Source organism: Podarcis gaigeae (assembly GCF_964106915.1).
Source record: "Podarcis gaigeae genome assembly, chromosome: Z".
NCBI lineage: Eukaryota > Metazoa > Chordata > Lepidosauria > Squamata > Lacertidae > Podarcis > Podarcis gaigeae.
In genome coordinates, this window is record NC_139691.1 from 33,759,804 (window position 1) to 33,766,798 (window position 6,995).

The following is a 6,995-nucleotide window of genomic DNA, read 5'->3' on the forward strand; positions in this document are numbered from 1 at the left end:
GGAGTTGTTGCTTTGCCATTCCGAGTTCTTCTATCCTGTATGATCTAGCTGAGGTTCCTGCATCGCAGGGGGTTGGATTAGATAATCCTTGGGGGTCCCTTTCAACTCCACAGTTCTATAATTCCATGATTCTATTTTTAATTTGGTATGAGCTGCTTTTTATATGGGGATTGCTGCTTTACTTTTTTCTGTTAGCAGCTTTGAGTCCCTTGGTTTGGAAAGAAAAGCGAGGCAGAATTGTTAGTATATACACTAAATTAAAAGGGTGTTTTTTTCCAATGATTTTAAAAAAATAAAACAGTAAGGTCAATTGTTTATTCAATTTATACATCACTTTACACTGCCAGAAGCAGTTCTGATGTGATTTATAGTGGCAACAGCATGCAAAATATAATATGCAAACTGATGCAGAAATGTGGAGAACTGGAATAAAGGCTGGAAATATTAGAAACTGAGAGGAGCCAAAATTGACAGATTTGCCCATCCCATTCAGCTTTGTGTTTTTGGAAACGGGGATCACTCCTTTGTCCCAGAATACTGAGGTGTAACTTGATACCCACAGAATTTAGCAGAGACTAATCCAATACGCCTTCAGTCTCTATCTTGGAACTGAGACTAAATGCAGCTTACATGGCTACAAAATGCAGTCTATTTCTGCTATTATGTCACCTTTAGGCCAATAACTCAAAACCTTGCTTGCTTTTTTGTGACTTTTTGATTGACCTTAATAAATGTATTGCTCCACTGTGATCCACTGTGGGTTTTGAATTTGTGTTTATTAAGGAATATCAATATCCATTATCTCAAGAAAGCAATAGCATGTTAATGATATCCCTTATAAACAGAGGCTTGGGAGTTACCTAAAGGATGGGACATTTTAAAATTGATCACAGTATTGTTTTTCTGCATCCTGGAATAATAGTGGAATAAGGCAGGAGAACTCTTGACAGGAACAATGATGCTGCCATCTAGTGTTGTCTAGTGGAAGAGTAAGCAAGTGTTTTCTCTTCAGGTGAATGGTAAGGCTGCATTGTTGTTTAGTCGTTTAGTCTTGTCCGACTCTTCGTGACCCCATGGACCAGAGCACTCCAGGCACTCCTGTCTTCCACTGAAACGACACCTGACCACTTGCAGTACGTCCTTGGTTGGTGTTCAATGTTGCCATTTGTTGAATCAATACACATTGCAATAACAGAGGGGGGCGGGAGGAGGACGCTCTTTTGGCTCCAAGGTGGAATTATATGGTGCAGCATTTGCAAGAGCTCTTGGGAACCATCTGTGGCTCAGTGGCAGAGAATCTCCTTTGCATGCAAAAGCTCACAAGTTCAATCCCTGGCATCTCCAGTAAAACAGTTTTGCCCCAAGACTATTTGCTCATCTATCACAGGATTATTGACAATGACTGGTAAGGGATCTTCCTGGGACTCGGGCAGGTTCCCTGCCATTGAACCAGAAGCATAAGTTCAGCGGGGAAATAAGTACAGGACAAAGGAAAAGCAACAAGTCACTTTACTCCTAACAAGTGTTACCAGTACTAATGAAACATGTGACTGGAGTGAGTTATTTATAAGGAATTGCTGCAGGAGGCAATGGGCTGTATCCAGCCTCCTCTATCCATTGGAACATGGGCTCTTTCTTGCGCTACCAGAAAGTGAATTTTAATATTGAACAACAGAGGCATCCCATCCAACAGCTGCACTAGCAGAAACCCATTGTGCAACAGATGACACAATCTATTTCACAGCAAAGGTACCAACAGCCTGCTCATGCCTTCTGTTGCTCAGCAGTGTTCCACTGGTGCAAAAAAATTCACCAACAGAACAGGTTTATCACTAAGTATGTCTCTATGTCTGGGAGGTGGGGGAAATCTCAAGTGGGGGTGGCCAAAGAAAGCAGAAATACATACAAAAAGCAACTGTCATGAGTATAATGTAATAATAACATAATAAAGCAACAACTTAATAGCAAATATAACAACATATATATTGAAAAATCAGTATGATAACTATAATGAGATTGCATTACAAGTATTACACCTCCTGGCAATTGCAAAAATAACAAGGAAGTATGACAGTTTTGCTTTGGTCACAGAAACACCCCTCACAGGTCTCTTGTTGTTTTACTATCTCTCTTACTTAGGCATCCATGAGAGAGAAATTAAGATGTGAAAAACAGAATTAGTACTTCCTGTTATCTGGGATGCCTGGTCTCCCTTTTGAGTAGCTGACAGCAGCTGAATGAAGGGCCACAGGAGGAGAGATCCTTTAATTTAACCATAAAATAACATGACTGCTCTCAGCCTGGTGTGTGTGGCTTCTGTGAAGTGCTGAGCCATAAAGAGAACTCATCTTTCTTCCTTACTGGGGACTCTTGTTTGTCATTTTTATAAATCAGTGTTTATAGGTCTAATTATTGTAAATGTGGCAGACAATAAAGGTGACTGTGAATGCAACATCCGATAATGAATTTTGCAGCAAGCCTGCTGAGCTGAAGAAGGCAGCTGGAAGGATGTTATTTTTCTGTATGATAATTATAGATTTGTTTACATCCTTCTCTCTCTCTCTCTCTCTCTCTCTCTCCCCCCCCCCTCCTTGTGGCACCAAGACTGGAGTTTCCTCCCAGGTAAGATCTGCTAAGCTCCCTCTTTAGTGGGTTAGCAAAGTTTTGTTGTTGTTTTTTTTTAAAAAAAACCAGGTTAGTTTTTAATATATAATCTGCCATTTTAAAAACTTTTAACAACTGTGTTATACAAAATGCAAGTTAATGAAATTAATACTATTGTCGTTGTATGTTTTTAACAACAATAACAATACATTATTAGGGGTATTTCCCCCCTTTTAATGCTATCTGTATGAGCATTTAGTTCTGTAATGCTATCCATTAATATTTTATGTGCTGCTAATATATTGCTGTTAATGACTCGTTTTTATTCTGATGGATTTTCTTATTTTATTGCAAGCCACTTTGATTGTTTTAACAGGAAATCAAATACTAAAAACATAAAACATGTCCACATATATAATATGAAAGTAAGGCTCCAACCCAAGCAGAGTAGACCTGAAAGAGCATCTCCACTCCCATCGTTCTGCCCAGACACTGAGGTTTAGCTCCGAGGGCCTTCTGGCAGTTCCCTCACTACGAGAAGCCAAGTTACAGGGAACCAGGCAGAGGGTCTTCTCGGTAGTGGCACCCGCCCTGTGGAACGCCCTCCCACCAAATGTCAAAGAGAAAATCAACTACCAGACTTTTAGAAGACATCTGAAGGCAGCCCTGTTTATGGAAGCTTTTAATGTTTAATAGACTATTGTATTTTAATATTCTGTTAGAAGCCACCCAGAGTGGCTTGGGAAACCCAGCCAGATGGGCGGGGTAGAAATAATAAATTATTGTTATTGTTATTGTTGTTATGTTGATGATGCCTTCTGAATAAACATGCATAGAATTTCACTGTCAACGTATCCATTTGTCCTCCATTATCAACACTATTTTAGAGAGAAACAAGAAGGCAGGTCCCTGTCCTGCTGGGTTTACAATTAATACTTGAATAGGGTTTTTGAGTAGGGAATTTGACTCAAAATGTAAAATTCTTGAAAGCTTTTTAAGGAAACCACAAACCTAACCCCAAAATAGTGATTTAAAGCTTTCTGAGTTGTTTCCACTGCTTTTTCTATTGTGTTGCTATACATAGCGTGTTCTCCATAATAGAGAGCACGTGTTGCGGTGGGGGCCAAAAAGGCCACTGCACTGTTTTTGGGCAAATTGGCCACATGCTGTGATTGGACAAGGAGTGTTGCTGGGGAGAATGTTATGTTGCTAAAGTGTGGGAGGGGTCAGAGGTCTTAAATACAGGGCTCGCAGCCTGGGCCCCTCTCTTGGGCTGCGTGCACTGCATCACCCGCCCACCCTCCCTAAAAAGGGGGGGGGTTGCTGTCCTCTGACCTTGCTATGCCTGTCATGGGGTCGTCTGCCTTGGGGCAGGGGCCTGGTAGGAATTTTGTCCATTTGGCTGATTGGCTCTTGCCATTTGGTTTTTGCCTACTGCGTAGCAAATCGTCACAACTTGTAAGGTTGGCGGTTAGGCATTGGTGAAAATTGGTTGGTGGAGGGGTAAGTGCCTACCCCTCCAATGGTGGGGCGGAAAGGGAATTCCGTTAAAGGAATCCAGGGGCTTGCCATTTTTTTTGCCCTTGTCCCTGGCATCAGACTTGGGCCGTGCAAGCCACCAGGAGCATGAGGGTGAGAAGTGAGGGACTGAGGCCCAGCTTCATTTTCTCCCCAAAACTGTTTCCCTCACTGGCTTCCGCTGGAATCTGGAAGTCAGTTCTGTCCCTGGGTCAAGGACAGATAGTCGTGACCAATGCCTAAGCAACCACTCACGTGTGTGTATTTAAATAAAGTTGTGGCCAAATTCATGCCAAAAACCTTAAACATAAATGGATGTGTGAAGTGTGAGTTATTGGGGTGGCCTGGGGGACCTCGACGCGCAACCAGGTTTTCCCTGACAAAATCCCCCCCTGACACCATTTGTACATCCCAAAACCAGGACATGTTGGGAATTTTCCTGACGTATGACAAGCCTGTACTTGAGCAAAACACAAATACATGTTCATTTCCCTTCCTGTGTAGGAAAAGCAGAAAGTGGGCAGCAATAATTTGATGAGCCTGTTCTCCACCTATGTTGTTTGTTGTGCCGTGTGTGTGTCTCTCTCTCTGTGTGTGTTCAGATTTGGACCCAGAGTTTTCAGGAGGACATTTTGTGGGTTAAAGTCCAGAATCAAAGGCAGGTGTTAACTCTTCCACTTAAGTAACTGTGAGAAACTTTTCAGCACTGAGATCATTAGCACAGCTCATAATGTTGTCAAAAAGCCTTTTTTCTGCCACATCAGCGTTTGCAGCTAAATGGTCTGCCTTGTCTTCAGCTGCATCAGAAGATTTAAAGGGACATGACTGTTCTCCATCTCTGGCCATCTTACTGCTGAATGCCTGCCATTGCAGCATTTGAGGAGGGGCAATTAGGAGAGCGTTTTGCTTAGCCCATCCCGTGCCTACCACTTCTCTTGCCCTCTCCCTCAGTCCCTAAGAGAAAAGTGGTGGGTAGGGGCTGTCATTAACCATTTCTACCAGCAGCAGCCTTGACTCTGACACAGAGGCAGCAGAGCTAGCTGGATCATGAAGATTAGTGGGGCAAGCTATGAAGGCACTGAGCTGAGATCCATCCACAGTGCCCATCAGCAGAGACTCCCTTGACTCCAGAGACTCCCAAAACAACAATGCTTGCACCAGACTCTGCTGAAGAGCAGAGTGGCTTGGTGTTTCATGCTTCTTGGTGTCTGCTTGCCAGCACAGGAAAAGACGAAGGAGGGGGCTGGGAGAGGTTAGGCCCAAGCCTGGAGAAAAGGCCTTGTCTTGGTTGTTAGAACAGGTAGTCTGCTTGGCACTATCCAAGGTGCTGGAGTCCTCACCAGCTGTCCCTCACAGGCATTTATCATGCCTTATGACACAATCAGGGCAGGGCAAAAGGTCCTCACATGCATACAAACAAAACTCACTACAATCAACTAAATGCAACCAACCATGCTATGGGCTCTCCAACTTCTAGTACCACCAACAAAATCAGACAGACAGACAAATGAAGAGCCTACTCTTACAAGGCCGACACAAAACGTCTGCAAATGTACTAAGCAAAAGAATGAAAGATCATTACCCGCCTTCTTTCTCCGTCTTCTCCCCCCAATCCTCTCCACCCCCCAATCTCACAATGTCTGTGACAGCAGGGTCTCATACCAAATGCAGCTGACCTGTAGAAAGTTGTATGTAACTTTGTTGACTATGAAAAATCTTTAATAAAAACTATTTTTTAAAAGAAGTCGCAGGATAGGGAGGACAGGAACATTGCAGCAACCTTCTCCAACCCACAGTGTGTGGGATTCCCTCCCCACTTTGCTTATTATTGCACTTCCTGACCTTTGTTTGAAGACATGGATCTGCTGCCTTCAAATGTAGTTCTCCCCAAGCTAAGGAGCACATCAGGCAACTGGAGACAGACGGATTTGCAAACCCCAAACAGTATTTGTGGCATTCAAATGGGGTGCAGAAAATCCCAAATGGCCCTCCTCTTTGTGGTGGCAAAAATACAAGCAAATGAAGGCTGCAAATCCTAAATAAACTTAGGGATCACCCACACTTCCATTTGTCTTGTGCCTAGAAAACACAAGTCTGAGCAGTTTTCTGTTTGTCCCGTGCTTCTCAGGCATGGATCCAGGCAGTTTTGTCTATGCACAGCTTCCGCCCGGAAAACCCGCTATTTAGTGCTATATTGGAACAAAGTGCAATCTGGGGGGGAAAAATCCCTATTGCTGTTTGTTCCAATTCAGGGCTGAACCACAGGTTTTCCTGGGAGAAAGCAGTGGGGGAAACAGAAGTCTGGATGAGCCTATTCTGGAGAGGAAGCCCCATTTGGGGCTTACTTCTGAGTAGACTTGCTTAGGATTGAGTTCTATATCACTGGCTATTTTTTTTTGTCTTTCCTTTAATGTACTAGTCTCCAAGAAACTGCTGTGTAAAGGAGCAAAATCACACTGCCTAATGGTAAGGTGAGCCAGAGCTGTTAAAAAGTGCCACCATCATTGCATACAATGTTTTATAGAGCATCGTAAACCAAAAGGCCCCTATCACCAAAGTGAAAGACTGGCAGAATCTAGGCTGGCATCTCTGGAGTTAATATTGCCAATTTCCAAACTCATCTTCAGTCGTTGAGTGTAATAAAAATAAAAACGGTGATCCGAAAGACATACAGCTGATCTGAGCCAGTGTAACTGAATTCAGAGATAACAGACAGGCTTGTTAATATGGGCAGCGATGATCAAACGAGAAGTGATCCAGAGAAATCCTGTGAAGGTTGCTGTGGCCAGAAACTTGTTTGAGCCCCATCATTAAAAACTGAGAACCAGGTCAAACTGAGCAGGAAGCAGAGCAAATGGAAAAAAGTCCATCTT